The sequence below is a fragment of the Typopeltis vanoorti genome, chromosome 22 (assembly GCF_054136105.1).
Source record: "Typopeltis vanoorti isolate ZY-2024b chromosome 22, IOZ_Tvanoo_1.0, whole genome shotgun sequence".
Classification (NCBI taxonomy): Eukaryota; Metazoa; Arthropoda; class Arachnida; order Uropygi; family Thelyphonidae; genus Typopeltis; species Typopeltis vanoorti.
Window position 1 is genome coordinate 40,034,275 of NC_143570.1, and position 25,851 is coordinate 40,060,125.

Below are 25,851 nucleotides of genomic sequence, written 5' to 3' on the forward strand. Positions count from 1 at the left end.
TGAGGAGTCTGTGGTCAGAATCTATGTTGAAGTATGTTTCGCCTATTGTACCAACATTTTATACGTCTTTTGCAGTCTGATAAAATTAATTTCATTTTTTGTGTCTCTATTCAGCGATTGTCAAGTCCATCTTCTTCCTAGTCGTTTGTTGAAAAAAGTGTTCATGATAAAGAGTTCAGCTGCAGCAAATTCAGCTAATCTCTCTCCTCTTCTGTTTCTTTCTCCTATGCCATGTGGTCCTATAAACTTTCATCTTCTTTTCCACATCCTATTTTTGCATTAAAGTCACCACCAACGAATGTGTATGTTGACTTTAATTTAATGCCTGTTCAAGATTCATGTAAAAAATTTTCTATTTCTTTATTATCAGCTTTGGATCAGATGCTGGAGCATAGCAGGATATTAATTTTATCGTCATATTGTTCTCTATTCCAATTACGAGTATACCTATTCTTTCAGATATGTACAAGAAAGGATCGACTTGTTGTGCTTAGATTTAACAATGAAGCCCACTCCGCCTGTTTGCCATTGTTTGTGGATGCTCCGAGGAGTATCTGTGAACCATTGTACCATCTTGCTGTCAGTGCCTTTTTGTTTCATTCACTAGCAAGATATTCAAGTTGATATTGGTCAGTTCTTTGATTAATAAATCTATTCTGTAGTCTCTTGCCAAAGTTCGAGTATTGAGGGTACCGATTGTAATTTTCATAGATTTAAGAGGCGGGCTGGTTTCATCTGCGAGATTCTTAGCACCCCTTGGCCACACTCGGTACCTTACCGCCGCTGTGGAAAGGTGAGTGTGGGCCGCGCAGGACTCGAGCCGTTTCTGTTGTTGTAGTGGCATCTTTGCTGTGGTCGCATATACACTTCTCCTAACCAGGGTTCCGAAGTGTTTGCCAGAGCTCTGTTAGTGATGTTGTATCCAGGTCCGATAGTGGTTAGGATTCCAAACACCCGAGGGTGCACCATGGGGAGGTACAGTTGGACTTTGCACCCCGAATAATCACATATGAAAAGTAAAGTCTATAATTATACATATGTATAACAATAATTTTAGATCATATTTACATAAGAAATATAAAAAAAAAATCATCAAACTTTTTATTCCCGTATACGGGGAGTAGGCGAGGCCATTTAACCCTATCTAACTTTTGGAGACTGAGTGGGCAGTTCAATCTCCACTGGTACCAATCAGAGAGAGATGGCCCAAGGCTATCACTAATTAAGCGGTACGCAGTGAAGAGAGATGGCTCTACAGGTGCCGCCATCTCGTGATCCCTAACCCTAACACTCGAATTTAATGTCTGAAATAATGTGGGTTCTACGGTCGATTTTCTTGAGTTTACGGGACGAAAAACCCGAGTTTCCGGGAGGAAAAACCCGCTTGCCCGTGCCAGAGATCGACTAACTCGGGAACCGGTCGAAAAAAGGCTTAGAAAAATTTCCTCTAGTCGCCGACTAGACTCGAAACCAAGTCTTCCTTCGTGCGGCCAAGCGCCGTGGTGTGTAAACGCCACATCCACTGAGCTACACAGACTCTCATAAGAAATATATAAGTTTATAAATACAATCACATCATAAATGACATTACGCACTTTATAAAATTCCAAAATTTATATCCTTCGTTCTTTTAATTCCACAAAATTCTTAATTAATTCACCCAAGTCTAAATTATCCATATGTCGTTTTCTAAGTATTATAGACAAATCTGTTAAACGTTCTTAGGTTATGGTTGACAGTAAATAATTTTTAACTGTTTTGAGAAACGTTTTTCCTCCTGAAGCCACTGATATTTGTAATGTTAGATAATTCTTAAAACAACTGAAATATTCGGAAATGTATAATGTAAATTGTTCTCATAAAGAAAGTTCAACTAATCGTGAGGGGATATATCTTTTTATATGAAGCATTGTCAGCTTTTGAGTTCCTCGAAAAGGACCTTGCCATCAATATCACGACCATTTGGATTTAAAGCAGAGCTTGATAATTCTGTTTTTTTTTTTTTTTTTTGAAGAAGAAGAATCACCTTTATCTTTATCTTCTAATGTCCCAGACCAGTTATCAGCTTCCACGTCTTTTGAAGTCACAGCATTGCTACCAGCTTCAACATCAGCAGACGAAATCTTTCGTTTCTTTTCTAAATGTGATGTTTCTGCAGTCAAGAATTTAACTAAGGAACCGGTCAATTCTTGTTCGATTTGCAATTTCTTTGCTCTTTTTTCCTGTATTGGGCTCCGGACAAAGTTGTTGTTTTTTTCCCTTATAAGATTCTTTTATCTGACATCTACAATTCAGTATTTAAATATAATTATTAATTTTTAATAATTTTCATGATGGGTTGGATTATACATAAATTAATTAATTAATGAACTGATAAACAATATTTGAAATCAATATTAAACATATTAATCTCTCACACACTATGCTACAACCTTTTAGAGTACAATAAATATCACTTGCCCTTAGGATTATATTTGCAGACCTCTCTTGAAAAGCAGTCACTTGAAGTATACGTAAGATCACGCAAAATACAATAATACAATGAGAATACCAGAGGCGTGCAACTATGCAATGTCTAAATGAATTCAGCCGGATACATCATACGGACATTGTATATAATTCTAGGATTCCTTAAATAGTGCCATAAAATAAATTTTATTATACATATTATTATTAGTAGTATTAGTATTATATTATGTGACACCTCCAGGGAGTCCAAAGACTCATCAAGGGAGAGTGTGCCAACAGCCTCGAACGATTCAACTACTAACCGCGCTCAAACTTGCTTAACTTTTTTCGTGAGCCATTAGTAGCAGAATCTTTACCAATCGATCAACCTTTGCTGGCAATTATCAATCAAAATATCACCCCTTTGATTACCCGCCCTTGTGTGGTGAAAACCCTGCATACCTACACGCGGCGGCTCTGCCTGTGGGATTCCACTGGTAACTCTCCTTTCCTCCTCAGAGACATAACTCCTCTATATGCAACCGTTTGATATCGATTAGAAAGCCTGTTTCTTATGCAAGACACCAAGTAAATGATTATCCGATTCCATTTGCCCTAATTTATACACCAATTTATTATGTGGAAGTTTGTCAAATGCTTTTGAAAATCCAGAAGTATCATCGTATATGTATCATCCATATCCAGAACTTTAGTCATCTTATTATAAAATGTAAATAAATTACTAAACCAAGCCTCCCTTTAAGAAACTCATGTTGATCTCTATAAATAATCTTTTCCTTACGTACCATTCCTGTATTCTGTTGCTGACAAATCTCTTCAAAACCTAAACAACCACCCAGAAATGCAAAGAGATCTGTAATTTGAAACATCTGTTTTGCTTCTTCAACCTTTATGAAACAATGTTACTCTCCTTCCACTTATTAGGGACTGTTGAGAACACGAAACTTTCATTAAACACCCAAGTCTTCTTTGTCACATTCTTTCACAACATGTGGTGAAATTACATCCAATCCAATTGCCTTATTCACATCAATTTGACTTAAACAATTAAAGACCTCTTCCTCATTCATCTTAGAGGAACTGGGATAGAGTATTCATTCCTCGACTTTCTTCTTCCCTAGAATAATAAATAGTATCATTGCCACCAGTATGAAAACTTCAGCAAAATGATCACTGAACAACTCCAAAATAACTTCTTCTTTGGTTACTCTTGCAGCATCTCGATCCAGCAGAGTTATCCTCTCACAATCATTATTTCTCTTCCAGCTGTATAACGGAAAATCTCCCTAGGATTTTTCTTAGCCTGTTTCACTAGTATCCTCTCACAATCTAATTTCGTCCTTGTTATACTTGTCACTCTTCTTGGGTGCACTTTATAGATTTCATTTAACTGTTCACTTCTTCCAAGCTTATATTTTTCTCCATAATCTTTACTTCTTCTGCAATTCCTGCTTAATTTCTCTATTCATCCATTTAACACCTAATGTGTTATTCCGTTTTGATTTAGGCACACGGACTGTTATTGCATCATCAAATACTTCTTACAATGATCCACGCCATATTAATATTTTTTCCTTCAAGTTACTTATCTTTTATGCAAACATCTGTTTATGCAAATAATCTTCGTTGAAAAGGAAAAATAGCTGTTGAAATTTAAAGCATTATCTGGTAATTCATCTATAAATAACCAATGAGCAATTCTATTACTATATATGCTACAAAAATAATGTTTCAGGAATGAAAGTTACGTAAACGCATGTATTTTTTAGAGTATTGCAACACTGATAAAAAGGCGTTAGATCGATTGATAATGCATGTCTATTATACTGTCAATGGTTCAAGGTTAAATGTATGAATGACAAAAATAGTAATTTTTGTCATTCATACATAGGGAAAAGGCGCGAAATATGGGATATTCCAGTGGTTTGGTTTCCGGTATGAACAAACTTCTGTCAAAACACGCAACTTAAAAAATAATATTGTTAAAATCAACTTTTTTTTTATGTTATGGTGTAGTGACAGTTGTAGATGTCCTCCCACGATGAGTCTTCGGACTCCTTGGAGGTATCAGGAATAATAATAATAATAATAATAATAGTTATTGTATTATCAAAAGAGGGCACTGTGATAGCAAATTGACAAAATGGGTCACAAGAAAGGTGAATTGCATGCAGCATTGCAACTTTATGTGCTGTTAAAAGTCGTGAATGCTATCAAAGTTTGTGTTGTTTTAGTGAATATATTTGACAATAGTTGTTACACGTGAGTTGGTCAATTTTTGTTAGTGATTATGTTGTGTACTTTGATCTTGTCGCCGAGGATTTTAATCTCTTAAGGGTTTATCGTATACTTAAAAGCGTTGACTTCTAAACTGTCATCTCTTTTTTATGTAAGAAACATAAAAAAGCAACAAAAATGCAAAGGTAATTTGTTTCAAGAAGCTTCTTAACAAAATTCATGAATTTTAAATTTATAGCAGTTCAATAAACCCATATTTTTATTATAGCACATCACTGCTACATTTATAGAGTTTTTAATATTGGTAACGAGATAACTATGTTTTTGACGTATGATATCATAATTTTCTCTGAGTATACTGATGCTTTCTGATGAGTGGAGGGAAAATTCTTACATTTGGCAACTAATTTTTTCCCTATTTTAAGCAGCAGTAGTTGTTTTATTGTTCATGTTCCTCCATATCGATTATATATATATATATATATATATATATATAATTGTTTTCCCATTCCACGACTATTACGATATCATAGGTTAGCGAAAACCAGCGCCAAAATCCTTTCGCTGGAATTCTAGAACACTACTCACAAAATATATGATAACTTAATTTGTAAATATGAATAAAAATGAATAAATCTTATAGCACATTATATACACATTTTCTTTATATGCATTTAAAAAAAAAATGTATGAAATGAACCTCGAATTGTTCAATTTAAAATTTTTCAATGAATGCTTGACCAACTTATTGTCACTGTCAGTGAACTGGATGTGGTCGTTTCCGGCGAGTCAGGATAACGGCATCGAGTCTACCCACAATAAGTAAATTCTTTCGCATTGGCAAAATAGAAAATATCAATAAAATGTCTCCATGCATCCAACTTTCCTAATGTTATTAGGTTTTAAGTAAGTTTTTTTTTACATGACACCTCCAAGAACTCATCATGGGAGGGCACTCTGCTACATTTTGAAAAACACCCCACCCCCGTAAAATTTGTAGTTGTGAAGCTTTCTTACTTTGTTTAACTAGAAATTAAGCCAAACTTTTCTCCCCTTTCATCTTTCAGGTTTGAGGATTATAACAGAATTTCTTGTTTTGAATTACATATCAGTTGAATTGGCTAGCCCCTTGATATGTATGTATTTAACTTGTCTCAGCTTCGTGAAGAAGTATTAGAACTATCATACATGAAAAGAATGTATGCTAGTCAACACTCTCACAATTATGCAGTTACGCATAATTGTGAGAGTGTTTAAACCTATATGTAAGTGCCCTGAAGAAGCCAACAGATAAGTGTGGCGAAACTAGTTGGTTCAGTTAATTAATAAAATTGATCAACACTTGATCGGTTAACCAAATATTATTATTTACTAATGTATGCTAGTGTTCTATTGTAGAAGGATGATGCAAAAAATCGATGTCTAACCATTCACCTATCAGTATATCTAGAGTGGTGGTGAAGATTTTAGAGAAGTTGGTAAGAACTTGCTTGCAGATATGCGTTGGCTGAGAAGCTATACTCTGCAAGGAATGGCATGGGGTTTACTAAAGGGAGGTCATATTTTAGCATTTTGTTCATATTTTGTAATAATGTTATGGCTGAGTTGGATAAAGGGAATAGATACCCTATGATACTGTTAAATTTTGCTAGATAGGATACCATATGAAAGGCTGTTCATGAAATGAGGAATATGGGATTGAAATATAAAATCTTGACTTGGATAAGTAGATGGTTGACAAACAGGTATCAAAGTGGTATACAGTGGGTGTGAATCTGTCAGTTTTAAGGTGACTAGTGGTGTATCCTCTGGATCAGTCCTTGGACCATTGTTGTTCAAACTGTACATTTAATAACATTGAGAAGGATCTGACAGATGTTTGATTGTTTGCTGATGATATCTACTGATTATTGAATTGTTGAATAGATGGGAAATGTGGGCAAATGCTAATAGCTTTCAATTCAATGTTATTAAGTTGAAATTTAACACTTCAGCATGATGAAATTTCCAGTGGCATATTATATTAGCATGATTATGCCATAAGAAACTGATGAGGCTATGGATCTTGACATTGTGGTGGATAAGAATTTGAAGTTCTAAGGTCATGTAGCAACAATTGCAAACACAACTCAAAAGATAATTGTGATGTTGACTTCTTTATCCTGTCATGACAGGATAAAGAAGTCATTTTACCTCTTAACAAAGCTTTGATAAGACTGCATCTGGATTACTGCACAGCTTTGGTCTCTTGTGTTTGAACAGGAATAAAGAAGTTGTGGAACGGGGCAAAGAAGATACAAAGATTACATCATGATTATGGAACATAGATTATGTGGACTGCAGATTCTGGTTAACAAGAGGAAGAGTAATATGCTGGAGATTTATAAACTTCTGAATAGGTGTTATAGGATATGTATGATGAAAATTTTTCTTTACATGGAAGGTGGGGAGAGAACACAGGAGCATTCATGGAAGTTAACTTTGTTTGTGGTGAAGAAAGGGATAAGAGTTAGATTTTCTGTTCACGGAGCAATGAGTGGAATGGAAAAACACATCCAATGAATCAGTTTAAGAGAAAGTATGACAGCTGGTATGGTATAGTCCTTAACTCCTTGGAGGTCTCAGATAATGATATTCTGTTACTGATGGAATAATAACACACAAATTATTTAGCGTTGTTCTATTCTAATTTTTAGATTTTGCTGTTACCATAGACAGTATCCTCATGATCTTGATTTCAAGGGTATTAAGTGACCATTCCGAATAGATAGAATCATATATGTGAAACTAAATTATAAAAATGCAACTGTTAGGGAACAAGAATGACTTTTAGTTCACATTCAGAGGCATGTAACTGGTGTAGCATATGCATGTGCTTATAGTACAACTTAACATAGTATCTTGTTATTCTATATGTTTGTTCTTACTGCATTATGTTAAAATGTGCATCACCTTTGCTGCTCTTTTAATTAATTTTTTTTTTTTTTTTTTTTTTTTTTGTATGTGCATGCCACACATGAAGAATTGTAAAACCTATTGTACACTGTTACTGCAGGTGGACTGATAATATGGAAACTATACTCTAGACCAAACATGGAAGTCATTCTGACCTTTAATAAACTGGATGGAAGTCTCATGCTGTGCAGTGATAATTTTACCAATCTCCCATTGGAGATGATCCTCTTTTAATGCTCGTTAGCATGGAAAAAAATTTTAGTGCTTGCTAATGATCAAGTGGAAACTTCTATCAAGTAGATCAGTGAAATAAGAAAAGAGTTCTATATACTGACTTTAATTTATCTTCTGACATGGGATACATCCTTTTGATATTCTTGGCTCATTTTCCTACTATAGCATACTGTGTGTCATGGATAAAATTTTCATTTGGTTATAGTATTCAGTTTCATGACCAAGAAGAAAGTGTTCAAGTCATGTTTTTGTCATAGATTTCAATGAAAATTTTCAAGGATAACGAAAGTTAAAAATAACTGTTTATCCCCCCCCCTTTTTTTTTTTGTGCTGAGTATCAGTATCCAGTATCATAGGATAACTGTGGTATTGAATAATCTACAAACTGTAGATTATTTGTTCTGAAAACTCCTATAGTACATAGTGAGATAGGTCATGGCTTCAGCAAAGGCTGGCAGAGCCCATTGGGAGTTTCATTGCCTTAAGGCAGTGGTGGCGAACCTTTTTATGTGCACATGCCAAAAATTTACAAATCAAGTTGCTGACATGCCAGGCAGTTTTTAATAGGGGAAAATTAATCTAAATTTAAATTTAAATTAATCTAAATTTAAATTTATTTATTTATAAATGTATAATATAATATATATAATTATATATAATATTTTATAAATATTTATAATTTTATAAGTATTTTATTTTATTTATAATATTTATTTATATATAAATTTATATTATTCAGTGTAAAATTGATTATTGTGTTATTAAATTGATTTCAATGTTGTTGGTTTGAAAAACCAATGGTAGTGAGAAAAATATTTATGCATTGTAACTCACCATAGTAACTAATCGCAAATGACATCATGTGCCGGTTATGCAAACGGTGTGGTGTGGAATTCGTGGATGTGTGGAATGAGTTTGATGGGCGAAAGGACTTATACAAGATGGATGGCCTGCATTTGAATGGGCTTGGTGTGTGAAGACTGGAAAAAGTGTTGCTGAATGAAGTGAAAATGGATGTGCAGAACCAGGGAAACTAGAACTACCAAGGATAGTGGGGAGTGAATATGCAGACATCAGTGAGACAGTTGAGTGTAAAATTGTATATAATGTACCTGAGCCAACACTAAGGACAAAAAATGGGAATGGGACATTTAGAATAACGCATCAAGATAGGGGTGGAACAAAGGGATCGCTGCATTTCATGTATACTAATGCCAGGAGTATTAGGAACAAGAAGGAAGAATTTTTGGCCTTGATTGGCTCTTCCTGGTCACAGGTTATTGGCATTAGTGAAACATGGCTGACGGAAGATGATATAGTTAGTGGGATAGAATGTGTAGGTTATAGTGTGTTTAGGAGGGACAGAGAGAATAAAATGGGGGGCGGTGTTATTGATGATAGCTGATGAACTGCAACTAACGAGAATTGAAGTTGTATTGCAGGATAGTGAAAGGACCTCATTTGAGGCTATTTGGTGTGAGATTGAGACTAGCAGAATAAAATATACAGTTGGGTGCTGCTATAGACCAGGTGATGGTATTCCATCACCTGGTCTATAGCAGCACCCAACTGTATATTTTATTCTGCTAGTCTCAATGGTGGAGATAGTATGCATAAACAAATTGATGAAATGAGTGGAAGGAGGGTAATTATTATGGGAGATTTCAACTATGGTAACATTGATTGGAGTGAGGAGAGGACACATGGGAGGAAGGAATTGGATTTTATGCGGTTATTAAGGGATAACTATCTGCGACAGCATTTAATGGAAAATACTAGGGGTCAGAGAGTGCTTGACCTAGTAATAGCATCTCACAATTTGACTGTAATGTTGCCACCTATTGGTGAGAGTGATCATAAGGTTTGCGAGGTGGCCTAAAGGTGTGGAATTTTTGATTAAGACAGGGTATATGTGGAATTACCGTGCTGGCAAGTATGACAAGCTTAGGAGATTGCTTGGATCAGTGCCATGGCATGTACAACTGCAAGGGCTGGATGTTGATAGAGCATGGGAAGTGGTCAAGGAGCATTTACAGGAGGTTATGGCTGATTGTATACCTAGGGTCCGAATAGTAAAACAAGTAGGGGTTAAATGGATGAATAACACCATTAAGCTTGAGCTGCTAAAAAAGAAACAACTGTGGAGGGAATTTAAAGAAAGGGTTGACCTGCAGGCACACGAACGGTAGAAAGTGCAGGCCAGAAGTGTAACAAGTGTGGTAAAAACAGCAAAAGCCGATTATGAAAGGAAACTAGCTATGCAAGCGAAAGAGAATCCCAAACAGTTCTTTCAATATGCTGCATGCAAGAGAAAACTGTACATGGCAAAATGATTTTAAGGAATGACGATGGTAAGGAGGTCACTGAACCAGTCGATACAGTGGAGTTACTGAGCACGCACTTTGCAAAAGTATATCATCCAGGTGGAGACATTGAAAAAATGAAGGAGCCATTAGTTTATACGGGAATTGTGATGAATGAAGTGGAGGTGAATAGTCTATTACAGAACCTTAATGTGAATACATCTATGGGATTGGATGGTATACTGGCACGGGTCTTGCGTGAAACGGCTAAGGAATTATCAGTGCCCTTGACCATGTTGTTTAATCTGAGTCTCGGGTCTGGTTTAGTCCCGAAGGCGTGGAAAGAGGGGGAAAATAATTTCACTGCATAAAGGAGGATCCAAGACTATGGTTGCAAATTACCGACCGATCAGCATATCAGGAGTTGTTGTCAAGGTCTTGGAGAAAGTAGTCAACAGAAAAATACAGGAATGGATTGATGAAAATGAGATACTGTACAGGGGACAGCATGGCTTTGTAAAGGGTAGAACATGCCTGAGTAACTTGTTCAAGTTTTATAACAAGGTGACGGCTGAACTGGATAAGGGAAATGGGTTTACAGTGATACTGCTGGACCTGGCAAAGGCATTTGACAGGATACCAGATGAAATTCTAATCCGTAAACAACAACATATGGGAATTGATATAGGGTTGGTGAGATGGATAGGTGGGGTGGTTGATGGAGAGATATCAAAGAGTGGTTTATTCAGGAGTGGAGTCCAAAAGACGGCCTGTGACTAGTGGGGTGCCGCAGGGCTCTGTTCTTGGACCACTGCTGTTTAATCTGTTCATTAACGATATAGGGAAGGATCTAAGTGGAACAGTTCATTTGTTTGCTGATGATGCAAAGTTGGGGAGGGTGATAGTGAATGCAGAAGATGTCAAAGTCTTGCAGGATGACTTAGATAGATTGGAGTTCTGGGCTAAGGAGAATGGATGTCAATTTAATGTGACAAAATGTAAGGTTTAATATAATAAATTTAGTTTAATCCTTTATCCAAGTGTGAGCAAACAAAGTTTGCGCCTGAAAGTATCTTCAGGACTGGGTTAAGGTGGTACACCTTAACCCAGTCCTGAAGATACTTTCAGGCGCAAACTTTGTTTGCTCACACTTGGATAAAGGATTAAACTAAATTTATTATATTATACTCTAACCAAGTGGAAAATAAACTTTCAACATCTTTCTCTAAATCCAGAGTAACTTATTAAAAAAGGGTGGCACACCAATTGGCAATTCCTATAGGTGGAGATGACCTGCTAATGCTTCTGCCTGATATCTCGACTTGGGCCTGGCTCCCACTGAAGAGACCTCAATAAAGGTCGAAACCGGTCTGGGTAGTGGCCCTTCCCTTAATGCATAACAATAGACATATCCGCAAGGAGATGTGTTTTGCATTATAGGAGATACTAGGATAGGAGTGTTGGTAGCTTGCTCCACCTTTGCAACGAGTTGCCCTGGTGTGTACCACCTTAACCCAGTCCTGAAGATACTTTCAGGCACAAACTTTGTTTGCTCACACTTGGATAAAGGATTAAACTAAATTTATTATATTATACTCTAACCAAGTGGAAAATAAACTTTCAAAATGTAAGGTTATGCATTTTGGGGTGAAAAGATTAGCAGCAGTATACCACATGGGTGGAACTGTACTCCAAGAGATTGATGAGGCCAGGGACTTGGGAGTGTTGGGGGATAGGGAGATGAAGTTTAGCGGGCACATTGCAAAAGTAGCTAAATCAGCTCGTCAACTCACTTGGTTGTTGAAAAATACCTTAACGAGCAGAGACAAGCAAGTTAATGTACCTATGTACCGAGCCTTGATAAGACCTCATCTTGACTACTGTGCCCAGATTTGGTCACCTCGGTTCCTTCTTGATGGGGAGGAGGTAGAGAGGATCCAGAGGCGAGTGACTAAGATGATAGCATGTCTATGGAATGAACCATATGCGAACAGGTTGAAGATTTGTGGGTTGCAGAAACTGGTTGATAGATGGAAAAGGGGAGATATGATTGAGACATTCAAATTGCTAAAAGGATTCTATAAGATTAATTCAGAGGATATTTTTGACATCAGGACTGGTGGTGGGAGAACTAGGGGACACCTTTGGAAGCTGGGAAAGAGTGTGGTTAGCAGTGGTGTTAGAGCTGGGTTCTTTACTTTTAGAGTGGTAAATGAGTGGAATAAGCTGCCAGAGTCTTTTGTGGGTGCTATGACAGTGAGCGAGTTCAAGGCAAGGTATGATAGATACTGTGCGAATGTCGTATAGTTGTGTGGACATGATGTTTAGGGCCTCCCTCGATGAGTCTAAGGACTCCCTGGAGTAGCCCGAAAATAATAATAATAATAATAATAATAGAAGTCAGTTGAGCAGAGGAAGCAGCAGAAGGATGTGAACTTGTCGGCAAAACGCTCACCATATTTACTCGAATATAACTTGCCCTCGCGTATAACTGGCACCCCTGATTTTACTTTACGAAAAAAGACATTAAAAAATTTTGCATATACCTAGCATACGAAAAATGTATAAACATGTTCACATCGAGGCAATAGTAACTCTCTTCCCGCAATTAACAACACTCCCTCCCCCAACAGCCATTATACTACAGATGCATGAAAAACAAGTAGTTTTATTGTTTCCCTGAATAAGGTACAGAGCCTTTTGCAGTCTGTGTTTATATTTCTCAACAAATAGTACAATTACAGACAGCTGGAATAAAAATGGTACTAACTAATGAATCACATGTCCCCTCTTACAGAAACTATGCTGTATAGACTCGAACAAAACTATATGGAAATACAGTATCTAACTTCTTCAAGTGTCATCCACATGTCCCCTCTTACAGAAACTATGCTGCATAGACTCGAACAAAACCACATGTTACACTGGAAATACAGTATCTAACTTCTTTAAGTGTCATCCCCTAGAAGGAAGTCAGCAACCATGTCACGGAACCTTTTTCTTTCTTTTGCTGCTCTGGAACATTTATGGTAATTCAAGCCAGTCCAGTCCTTAATGTCTTCAAACCACATTCTCCTGGGTCTACCTCTCCCTCTTTTTCCATCCAATTTCCCTTTTAATATTAATTTCTGAATGCCTTCTTGTCTAGTTAATGTCCAAAATATTTAAGTTTTTGCTCTTTAATTATTTTCATTAATGTTATTTTCATTTTTGCTTTCTTTAAAACATCTTCGTTTTTCATTTTCTCTGTCCATGGTATTTTCAACATTCTTCTGATGGTCCACATTTTAAAAGCTTCTCTCTAAGGTAGTATCTAACTAAACGCTATGAAATAATTTTATTGCATTTGAAATTCTGGATGTCATTATGACAGATCACAAAAGCTAACTTCAAATAAAATTCTGCCACGAATTGAAACATGCAATAGACTGTGTGTGTGTGTGTGAGTTTGCCTGCCAGCTCAAATGCAAACAAGTAGCAATAAAATTCAACCAAGGGTTGAAACTGTGTGTGAGTTGAGCCTGCTGGTAATGAGAAATTCCAATAGAACAATAAACATCCCGTCATGAATATGTTAAAACTAAGAAATATATAGTGAATGTTGTAATGACAGTTTCAGATGTTATGGAATTTGGTTGAGGAGAATTAGCATTTCAACTCAACAGTTGTCAGTTGCCTTTGTCTTTGAGTCGTGCGATCTTTTTTTAAAACTGCACCAATCAATATGCACATCTTCATAGCTGTTCTCTCAGGTAAAACGAAATTTAACTTGTACATATTGTAACAATTTTAAAAAAAGGTTGAATAATTTATAAGCGTATAAAAGGATATCACCTGTAAATTGTTGACGTGCCAGCAAAACTCGGACGTACCACCTCTGGTACGTCTGAGAGTTTACTCAGACATACTAGATTTTTATCGCATTATTATGGCACACGACGTACCTCTGGTACGTCGTGTACCATAAGTTCGCCATCTAGGGCTTAAGGTGCTTGTTCCAGAAAAATGATTTTGCAGTTTGAGATGTTTCACTATATGGTTGGTTGCCTTAAGTATTATATTTTGAATGAATCGAGATATTTTGTTTTTCAAAAAATAGATTAAGTTTGTTAAGCTGATGGTAGTTCTATACACTAAAGATGCCATGACATTATATTTTTGGTTTCGTCCTTTATCCGAGTATAAACAAACAAAGTTTGCATGTGAAGTCACTTCATGACTCGGCTACTTGTATCTAAAGGCTAATGACTTCCCATCAGTTGCCTTACTATCCCATAATGAAAAGCATATATCCTTACAGACATGTATAATACTAACATAAAACACCACCATCCATGGTTTCCCTGTTTATGTGCAGGGTTACCTCTCCAAAAACTCGTGAGATCACGCAACAATGAGCGACCAGAGTGATCATTTAACTCAGCAGTGTCTCTGCTCAGTGACAGGTTCTGCTACCACCAAGCAGAACCGCTCATATTCCAGGGAAAAGCATTAGCCAAGGAAGCCCTAATACAGGCCACCCCCAACGGATCCAGATTCCTGGATTCTCAAAAACTCCCTAAGGCAAAAACCTTAAGAGAGCAAAAACTCTGTCCCCCAGAATTAAACTGCCAACTGGTTTCAACCTTTATTGAGGAGCAGACCCAGAAATGATACCAAGGTTGAAGTAATGTAGAAGTCATATTTCATGAATCATATGCAAGTAGCCAAAAGGTGTCACACCTTATTACTAAAATACTCTGGATTACAGATAGATGTTGAAAGTTTTTCCACTTGGTTATACTATACATTTAAAGATGCCAAGAAATTATATTCTTGGTTTCATCCTTTATCCTTTCAACCTCCATCTGTAATTCAGAGTATTTTAGTAATAAGATATAACACCTTTTTGGCTACTTGTATATGAGGATGTGACTTCTGCATCACTTCAACCTTGGTATCACTTCTGGGTCTGGCTCACACTATTGAGACCTCAATAAAGATCAAAACCGGTTTGGGATTGTGTAGTATGGGAAGTGGCCCTTCTCATGATGCTTAGCATTATACATGTCTGTAAATATATAGGCTTTGCATTATGGGATACTATGGCAATTGATGTGAAGTCATTAGCCTCTATATACAAGTAGCCTAGTGAAGTGACTTCACATGCAGACTTTTTTTTTAAACTGGGATAAAGGATGAAACCAAGAATATAATTTCTTGGCATCTTTAATGTATAGTATATCCAAGTGGGAAAACTTTCAACATCTATCTGATAGTAGCTTGAAATAACATTTTGTACTTAGTATTTCATAGCTAAGCAGAAGAATACTCTGAAAACTTGGAATTTGGTTAGTTTTGGATTTGCACTACATTACAGTACTTTGCCCAGCCCAGCATACACTAGTGCTTTGGTAGGTTATGATGTTTTGAATAATCTCTGCTGATGATTATTGAATGAGTATACCCTATAGGTATTCAAAATTTAATATTTTGAATACCTATAGGTATTCAAAATATTAAATTAAATATTAATTAAAATTTGATTCTTCACAAAGTTCTATTGTATCTTCCAATGTCTTTGTATTTTGTCCTTTTAATGTTTAAGAAGTTTCATTCTATTTCATTTTTTCAACTAACGGCTATCTGCCTTTTCGACCTCAAAACTCAAACCCCGATTAAAATTATTTTAATTATTAAAAAAAAAATAAAAAATAAAAAAAATAAAAACATACATTAAAGAAAATTTTCCTATATTACCTACAACTTTCCTATTATCAAATGAAATCCTGAACAAAAAAATGTAACACTAATATTACCACTCATAGTCGATCAAATGGCCAGAGACTGCAGCCGTCGCGACGAATTTTTGTATTTATCGATAGTGCAACAATGTTGCATTTCCAAGAACTTAATGTTGCAAGTTCTTGGAAATTTGCCGAAAAATAAGGCATTATTGTTTATTCAAATTGAATAAACATTGAAAGGATAAAATTGAATTTCATATCTAAAAGAATAACGTAAGAAAGTTTTAAAGCGAATAAAAGTTGAGCAGCTCTCAGATGTGAACTGTAGGCTAAAGTACATACACAAAGTGTATGTACTTTAGCCTACAGTGTATGTACTTTTAAAATACACAAAGTTTATTGGAAAAAAAATGAAAGAGTTTGAGACAGGAATCAAACCTTGGAGATTTAGTGGCAAGCCTTGAAGAAAGCCCTAATTGATTCAGCTAGAGAGGCATGTGGTGAAGTTGTCTGCAAGGACAGAAAAATTAGAACTCCATGGTGGACACAGGAAGTTAAAGAGGCAGTGAAGGAAAAGAAGAAAGCATATCAAAAGTTCATGGCAAATAAGTCAGGTCAGCTTGTGCTCTTAGAGAATACAGAGACAATTGCAAGAATGCTAAACACTGTGTAAAACTAGCTAAACAAAAGTCATTGGAGAACTTTGGAAAGAATATAGAAAATAAATATCAAGAAGGTGGCAAAATATTCTGGAGATTGTTGAAGAAGCTTAGGATTGGAGAAAAGAGTGCTGTAAAAGGAGTTAGAGATGATAAAGGTGACATGAAAACTGGAAAAAAAAGGTAACCTTGAAGTATGGAGTAATTACTTTGAAAAACTGCTAAATGAAACAAGCAGTGATGACAGCACAGTGGTAAAAAACACTGACCAGGAATGCAGTCAGGAATACATATCCTTACTTGAAGTAGAAAAAGCCATCAGAGGCTTGAAATGGAAAGGCAGCAGGAGTAGATGATATTCGACCAGAAATGCTGAAGTATGGTGGTATAAAAGTCTTACAGTGGCTGCACTGCATAGTTCAGAAAGCCTGGACAGAGGGACGAATTTCCGATGATTGGAGTAGAGCTCTCATTGTACCCATATATAAAAAGGGAAATAATACTGAATGTGAGAATTACAGAGGTATTTCCCTACTGAGTGTTCCTGGTAAGATCTATGCAAGTATACTTGAGAAACGGTTGAGAAGAATTGTGGAAGAAAAAGCTAGGTGAAGAACAAGCTAGATTTAGGCCAAATAGAGACTGTCAGGATCAGGTCTTCACTTTACGACAGGCATGAGAATATAACAAAGATCTGTATTTAAGTTTTGTCAATTTGGAAAAGTCATATGACAAGTTGCCAAGAGAGAAGCTATTCAATACGCTACAGTTATATGGTGTCAATGTGGTATTATATCAAGCAATACTTGGTCTTTATTTGAGTTGTAAGTCAGCAATTAGAACTGAAGGAAGTACAGGAAGATGGTTTAATGTTAAATCTGGTGTGAGACAAGGATGTACATTATCCCCTCTGTTATTCATTATCTATATGGATCACATTATGAAGGAAAGTGGTATTAAACATGATATCAAAATCGGAGATGTTAATGTCAGCTCTTTGCTTTATGCAGATGATGTTATACTTCTAACTAAATCTGCTACAAGTCTGCAAGATTCCCTGACTAAATTGAATAACTGTAATAGATATGGTATGAGGATCAGCAATAAAAAGACAAAGACAATGAAAATAGGCAGAATCATTGAAAATGTCAACTGTGTTGTGAATGGAGAACCTGTGGAACAAGTAAAACGTTTCAGCTACTTAGGCATGATTTTAGTGAAGATGGTAAATTAAATATGGAAACAGAGAACAGAATCAACAAAGCTGGTATGGTAGGAAGTCACTTGAATAAATTCATATGGAATAAAAGAGAAATTAGTAGGAAAACTAAATTAGCTCTATACAAGACAGTGTTCAAACCAGTTTTAACTTATGAATCTGAGAGCTGGGTCAGAAGTAAAACACTTGACCAGAGACTAGAGACCGCAGATATGAGAGTCCTGAGAAAGATTATAGGCGTGAACAGATGGCATCAATGGCAATATCATATAAAAAATGAGGATATTAGGAAAGAACTTGACATTGTCAGCATCCAGGAATGCGCTAGCAGAGCCAATCTCAGGTGGTATGGTCACTTAAACAGAAGGGGCGAAGGAAGATTAGCAAAACAAGTGTTCTCTGCCAGGTTGGCAGCAAAATGACCCAGAGGAATACCATGATATAGGTGGATTGATACGCTACAAAGTGCCTTAGACGATAGAAATATAAGATCTGATAATGTTGTAGTCTTGACAAGTAACAGACTGATTTGGAGGAAAATTGTAGATATAGTTCGCCCACCATTTGTAGGTCCCTGCTTTGCATCTTTCCAAAAATAGTCGATTCATGCTGAAGGGGAGAAAGAAATAAAGGACGTCCGAATTGGTCGCCAACATGCGAAATCATGTGCTTTATAGGTAAAATTTTCCAACTATTATACAAACAACATAGTTAACTACAATAATCATAAAAGAGAAGTTAATTTTCTGACCGGTAATAATAAACAACTCATCCCACTATATGGACTGATTACCCTATTATCGGAACGGATTCTCCTTTTTCTGAGATGCTCAGAAGTGTCGAAGGATCTCTAATCGGTGGGCGAACTATAGGAAGTTAGTAATGATGTAATTTTTTTCATGTAGTACTATCATATCCTGTACACCCCTTGAGGGTACATTGCAGGAATTTGATGATTGTTTAGTAATTAAAATCATTTTCAAATTCCCGTTCATAAATTGAGTTTGTGTTTTGTGAATTCTCCTTTATGCATTTATTTTTGATAATAATATATGTAAGTGTTTATTATACAATTTCAAAATATTTACGAGAAAAAGTATATACCACCATTCATCATTTATCCTTTCATAAAGAATTTTAATAACCGGCTCGCCTGACTTAAAAACATTAACATCCGCCTCTCTAAATTTGAAAAATTTTAACAACTGGCTCACACGAGCTGGCAATAGCTGGTCCCAACACACCACTGCCTATAGGGTATACTCATTAGAAACACATGAAGGAAAGTTGCCTAAAGAATAGCAATAGAAAGGATGATGGGAGGGAGAATTGTGCTGTAAATTTGAGTCTGGTTGTTGCACATAATTTTAAAGCTGGTGGAGTGATTGATACTAGTTCTGATTAATTTTACTCATGATTTAAAAAAATATGCACAGTTGCTGAAATAGAACATTAAATACAACAAACATATAATGAATCAGTGAGATATGGATTTAATAAGTGAATTATGATCTAGATATCAAGATTTTAAGATGCATATTCTGTTGCTGGACAGATTTCTGATTTGTTCAGTGTTAATAATATTCTAGATTAGATAATACTTGAAAGAAAATTATGTAAAAACAAAAACACTTTTTTTTTTTTTTTTTTTGGATACTGAAGAGGAAGTACATAATGTTAATAGCTAGAAAGATTGGATGCAGAAGCTATTCAAGGAATACAAAACTTCATCACCATTTTCTGTTGTATAATCTAAATATATTTTTACTGGATAATGGGATGGTAATATGTTACTACCATCATCAAATTTTCTTCTAAATTGATTTGTTTTGTTTGGCCATCAGTATTCACATATTGACTATATCAGTCTTTTATGGCATTGCTAATTGTGCTAGTCAACCAGATCTTGTTTTTCATTTTTTCCTGACATTACACACACTTGTTTTACTAATCTTTACTCTGATAATTAAGTGACTATACCACCTTGGGTGTATATTCACGATCTGCTGGGGGTGTGCCTCGCACCAGAGAGATTCATGATGGAATAAGTTTTGAGCAATTTGAAATAAATTTGCTATTTATTTGAAATAAATAGTAATGAAAGTTACAAATATCAAAACATTCAGAGTGTGACTAAATCAGATTAGATGAGAATTGCGACCACATCATGCATTGTCTGGTCATATATGAAGGTAGCGAAAGAGAGAGGAGCGAGTATAATGCGATTCTCTACATGGAGTCTGCAGCTCAGCAATAACTTGCATTTTTAATGGCTAAAAGTAAACAGAGATTATTCAGCACATGTTCTGATGCAGGTGCACTGACTGAAATTTGCATTGGACTCAATGACACAGATAACTAAGTTCTACTCAATAGAATATTTGTAGCTGAGAAGTGCATGCAGTTAGTTATTCCTTATGGTTTCTTGTTAGAAAACTTATTTTAACTGATATTTATTTTTTCCTTCTTGACAGTAGGGAAACACCATTGAAGATTGTTTTTGTATGGTTTTGAAACCGAGAACATGTCTACTTAAAAATTGTTACAAATGGTAAACTACATCTACCTCTTTTAAATTTATATAATGTTTACATCTCTGAAATGAAGTATTGAGTTAATGTATAAATACAATGGTTTTTAATTTTTTAATACAAATTTAATGATTTTTAACATTGACTTATCACAGATCTCCCCCCCCCGTGCACCACTGAATACTGCCTTCGATTAGCTCATCTAATTTTGCGGTATTATGCTCTTCTTATTCATTCTTAAACTAATGAAGTGAAGTTTCCTTCACTCATCTTTATTTTAATTCTGCCATTCATGTGTTTATTTGAAATTCATTACTATTTATTTCATTACTTTCATTAATTTATATTCATTACTATTTATTAATGGTTATAAATATCAAAACATTCAGAGTGTGACTAATTCAGATTAGATGAGAATTGCGGTCATATTATGCATTGCCAGATTTAATTCCAGATTCTGATTAAATCTGAATTTCCAGATTTAATTTGTCCTACACTAAACATTTTAAAATAGCTGAAACAGTTTACTTGTTCTGTAAGTCCTCTGTTGATAGTGCAATTGATGTTTTCCATGTTCTGACAAGTTTGCATTTTTATTGCTGATTTTCCATGCCAAATTTATTATAAAATTCAGTTAAAGTCCTGAAGGATTTTAGTGGATTTATTTTGAAGTATAACATCGTCTGTATAATATAAAGAGTAAAGTTTAATAGTAACTCCTATTTTGATAGCTTTACTCTTTTTTTCCATATAGATGAATAACATTGAGGACAGTATACACCCTTATCTTCCACCTGATTTGTGTTTTCTTATATACCATTGAGAGTAGTAGGCTATAGGACATATATGTTTTTAAATAGTAGTTGAATTTCATTATCTGATGTGCACATTCAACTGCTCATTGAAGAATCAAAAGCTTGAAAAAGTTCCCTACTTGGTCTCTAATTCAGAATTCCAGGATTTACGATCCTTAGCTCACCAATGATACTAAATATAATATAGGTTTAATAAATACAGTTAGACTTAAATTCAGATCCCTGTTTTACTCCTGTTTCTTAATTGTTTGTATTAGTGAAATTTTGGTCCTGACAGTTCCTGTTTGGCTTGAATACTAGATTGTTCTTACTCAGCTTTATCTTTCCCAATTTTTCTTAGCATACTCTCTAGTATGCTTTTGTTAGATCCTGAACGAAGGAATCTTGTAAAGAAATCATTAATTCAGGGTTTAACATACTAAACTACACAGACAAAGAGAAATCTAAAGAGGAAACAATCCTAGATGTAAGTATATTAGGCCCGATATCTGAAGAAATAGCGATTGAAAGATAGAAAAAAAAGATATAACTAAGAAAAAAATGACGTAACAATGCCGCAGCTAGCAGGATGTGATTAGGGCCCTAAAATTCTAGATTAATAGGAAATAATCACTATAAGTTGGTCTTGGCTTTGTAACAGGCAGTCAGGCAATTATTGGAATAACAGAGAGTGCGAAAAGGGATAAAATATTAAGTTTGTAAGATGAATGCAGGCATGTTTCAACCATCGAGCTCAGAATTAGATGACTCTGAATTCCTCAAAATGATTGATCCCCAGTATTCCCACAATTTTTGGGGAAGGAGATGATTGTGTGCATACATTCTTTAAACATGTCGAGTAGCTGGAATGGGCCAATGGAGCGACATACAACTCCTCATGCTCATACGAGGGAGGCTAATAGGGAGAAGAAGAGATTTCTTTGCTCACAACCCATTTTAAGAAGAACTCGGAGATATGAACAATTCAAAGAAATTCTGACCTCTGAATTCTCCAAGAAAGGAGGAATTATTCAAGGAAGAGGGGAGAGAGTCAATACTTTTCTCAATAGAATATCGACTCTCACCTGAGAACTGAGAACCTCACCAGAGGAACGAGATCACCTTGAGTGGCTAGCACTCCAACAGTTTCGAACAGGCCTCTCCCATGAACTGCAAGAACGTGCACACCTGAAGGGAGTAGAAAGCCTCAAAAAATGCTATGAGGCAGTCAGAGAAAGAGAGAGAATATTGGGGGACATAGCACAGAACACTGATCTAAAAAATTTAAGATTAGAAGTCTCAGGAGATGGGATCCTCGAAAGCGAATCAAAGCATCAGTCGGCTCCGAAAATTGACACTAAGGGAAAGCTTTGCAAGATGCAGAGTGTGAGTCCCACAGAGATGCAAGATGAAAAGAACCTCACCTTGGTCAAAGGTTTCATAGAGAATATGCTTTGCAGTTTCCTCTTAGATACTGGAGCACATATATATCAGTCATACTTCATTCACTATTCAAAAGACTAGACACCCTGAGTTATGATAGCTTGGTTTAACTTCAACAACCCCCACAGAATCATGGGTATTGCCAGAGTAAAACTTGGTTCCACCACCAAAGTTAATGTAAACATTTCCATGCCTTGTTTTCCCATAAGTGTTATGCACGGTTCGATAGTTCTCCCTGAGATCTTGGACCCGGGTAACCAAATTGTGCTGGGATTAGACTTCTTGAGAAGAAATCAATTTGTGTGCGACTTTGTTAACCGATCGCTGTCACTTTGTGGGAAAACTTTCAAACCTGAACTCGCTTCCAATAATGTAAGCAAAATAAGTGTAACCAGGCTGTTTGGGGAGGATAATTGGGGGAAAGTCAAGATGGGTGGAGAGAGAAATTTGTACACAATGCTCTGAAATTGCATGACTCCGATCCTGTTAAAGAGGAGCTCAAAAATTTTTTTCAACTGGCTTATGAGAGAGATCCCCAGGTATTCACTGAGGGAATCGCCTCCCTACCCTGCATAAATGTGGTTGAACATATCACTTCAGAGACACCAATATATGTTAAGCAGTACCAGACACCTTTGAAACACCTAGACAAATTGTAGAAATTATTATTGGAACATGAAAGGGCGGAGATCATCGAAAGGTCAAATATTCGTTGGAACAGCCCCTTCATTCTGGTTGAAAAGTCAAACGGGGACCTAAGGTTTGTGCTAGACCTAAGGGAAGTGAATAAAGTCACTAAACCAATTGACTTCCCTGTATGCATAATAAAAGAGTTACTGGTCAGCCTGGAGGGAGCAAGAGTGTTTTCAAAATTGGATCTAAACTCTGTTTACTTTCAAATTCCCCTCAGGAAGGAGGACAGGCAGTATTTTGCCTTCACCACTAAGTGGCAAAAAAAACCAACTGTGCCGACTTCTTCAGGGGGGGCAAGGAACTCAGCCATGAGTTTTCAGAGCCTCATGAACACCATATGCGTTTTCAGAGCCTCATGAACACCATATGCGTTTTCAGAGCCTCATGAACACCGTATTAGGATAAGGGAATCTTGTGCTTCCAGGACGACCTGTTGAGCTACTCATCCAGCCTGAAGGAGCATAAAAAAGTTCTACTGAAGGTTCTGGACAAGCTTAACAGGGCACGTCTGTCTTTGAAGTGTTCCAAGTGTGAATTCTTCCTAAAGAATACCTGGGACATGTGGTCAACGAAGAGGGGATAAAACCCTCCAAGGGTAATGTTAGTGCTATATTGAAAGCACAGCCCCCTTCCACAGTACGACAAGTCAGCAGGTATATGGGTATGGTGAACTTTTATAGAAAATTTATCCCTGAATGCTCCAAGTTAATGGACCCCATCGTAAAACTAACAAAAAAGGGGGAAAATTTGTATGGGGGGAGAGCAGCATGAGGCCTATCATGCATTGAATCAGGCTCTGACTAAATCACCAGTACTCTTGTATCCTAAGCTCGGTCAAACATTTTTCTTAGCCGCTAATGCTTCTAAAGGCACCATTGTGGCAGTACTGGAACAAGCAGAATGAGATCAGTTCAGACCAATTGCTTTCATAAGGAGAAGACTATTACCCTCTGAGAGAAACTATTCTGTCATCAAGAAGGAGGCTCTGGAACTAATATACTGCCTCAGAAAGTTCCAATATATATTACTGGGCCAACATATTATACTCAGGTTGGACCACAAACCCTTATCCTTCATTTCATTCATGAAGGATAAGAATCAAAGAATTGTGCAGTGGTCGTTGGAGATGCAAGAATTCAGGGTAGAAATTAATTACATTCCTAGGAGGTCCAACGTTGTGGCTGACTATCTGTCTAGATCTCTAGACCTCAGCCCACATGAGGATTCCTGCACTGATGATGAAAATATCAACCCTGTGCTATTGATTGAGAGAAAGAGGAAACCCCTCCAACTTCAAAGTTGGGGGAAGTTTGAAATAATAGAAGCCCAGAAATTGGATCCGATGTGGGGGGGGTGCACAAAAGATTGACAAAAGGGGGAGAGCCTCTCTCACCACCAAGTGTTCTACAATACCATACATATGGATGAAGATGGACTTTTGTTGTCAAAACAAGACGTCACGGACAGGTGTATTTTGAAAAAATTCTTGGATTTGTACTTGTTTCAGGATGCAGATCTAGCTGGACATCAAGGTATCCACAGAACCTGGAAGAGGGTGACTGACAGATACCTATTGAAGGGCATGAGAGAGGATATTGAGAACTATGTATCATCATGCCATGTGTATCAACAGAAATCTGTCATTTCTGGTAAAGCACCACTGCAACCATTCCCGCTCCCCTCACGCCCATTTTAAGCTGTGCTTAAAATGGGCGTGAGGATATTGTGGGACCCCTCCCCGCTACCTCAAAGGGAAACAGGTACACACTCGTCGTGATTGACATGTTCTCAAGGTTTCTTGAAGCCACAGCCATGAAGAATCAAATGGCAAAGACCATGGCAAACAAGCTCTTCAAGCTGATTTTCTCTAGATATGGAACCCCCGAAACTCTTTTGTCAGACCAGGGTACCAACTTCACGGCTGAGGTGATGCTCCAACTCTGCAAATTATTGTGAATAAGGAAACTGTTTACTACCCCATACCACTCCCAAGGAAACAGGATGTGCGAGAGGATGAATCGGACTCTGAAGCTCGCTCTCTCCAAGCTAGCAGAAGGGTGGGTTTCGGAGTGGGATTCCCATCTTGGGCACACCCTTTTTGCTTAGGACCGCTCTCCATGCAGCAACAAGGGAAGCCCCTGCTGTTGTGCCCTACGGATTCGAGCCCCCCTTTTCCCAATGATTTCAGAAATTCCAAGGTGAGCACTGGATTCCCAGACATCGATTAGTACTTGAATAACCTCATCAAAGAAAACAGGCTGGCACATGAGTTGGTGGCCGAGTCAAGTAATGCGTGTTCTCAACGTGCCCAGTCGTATGCAAATAAATTGAGAAAACACAAAGACTTAAAACTAGGAAACAGTCCTGTTGGAGCAGAACTCTGGGATAAAGAAGGGGGGAAAATTTGGAAGGAGCGGCACAGGACCTTTGAAATAATAGAAAAACTATCCCTTGTGACATACAAGATAAGTGAGATGACACATCAGGGAAGAACCTTAGTAATCCACTCCGATCGCCTAAAGTTGTACAGATGTAGATCAAGTTGGTTGGTCTGTTTAGGCGATTCCCTTGAAAACATCTGGGGAAA

General features: G+C 36.7%; 1 protein-coding gene across 3 annotated transcripts in view; it reads left to right on the forward strand.

Moving 5' to 3' along the window:
* Positions 1–4,624: 4,624 nt before the first annotated feature.
* LOC150094343 (beta-1,4-N-acetylgalactosaminyltransferase bre-4-like) overlaps positions 4,625–25,851 on the forward strand; it is a 237,807-nt gene continuing 216,580 nt past the window's right edge. For 2 of the 3 annotated variants that reach the window (XM_090411758.1, XM_090411757.1), the window contains exon 1: positions 4,625–4,892. The gene's annotated coding sequence lies outside the window, so the exon portion shown is untranslated. The remainder of the gene's footprint in view (positions 4,893–25,851) is intronic. The other variant, XM_090411761.1, reaches the window with a different exon arrangement.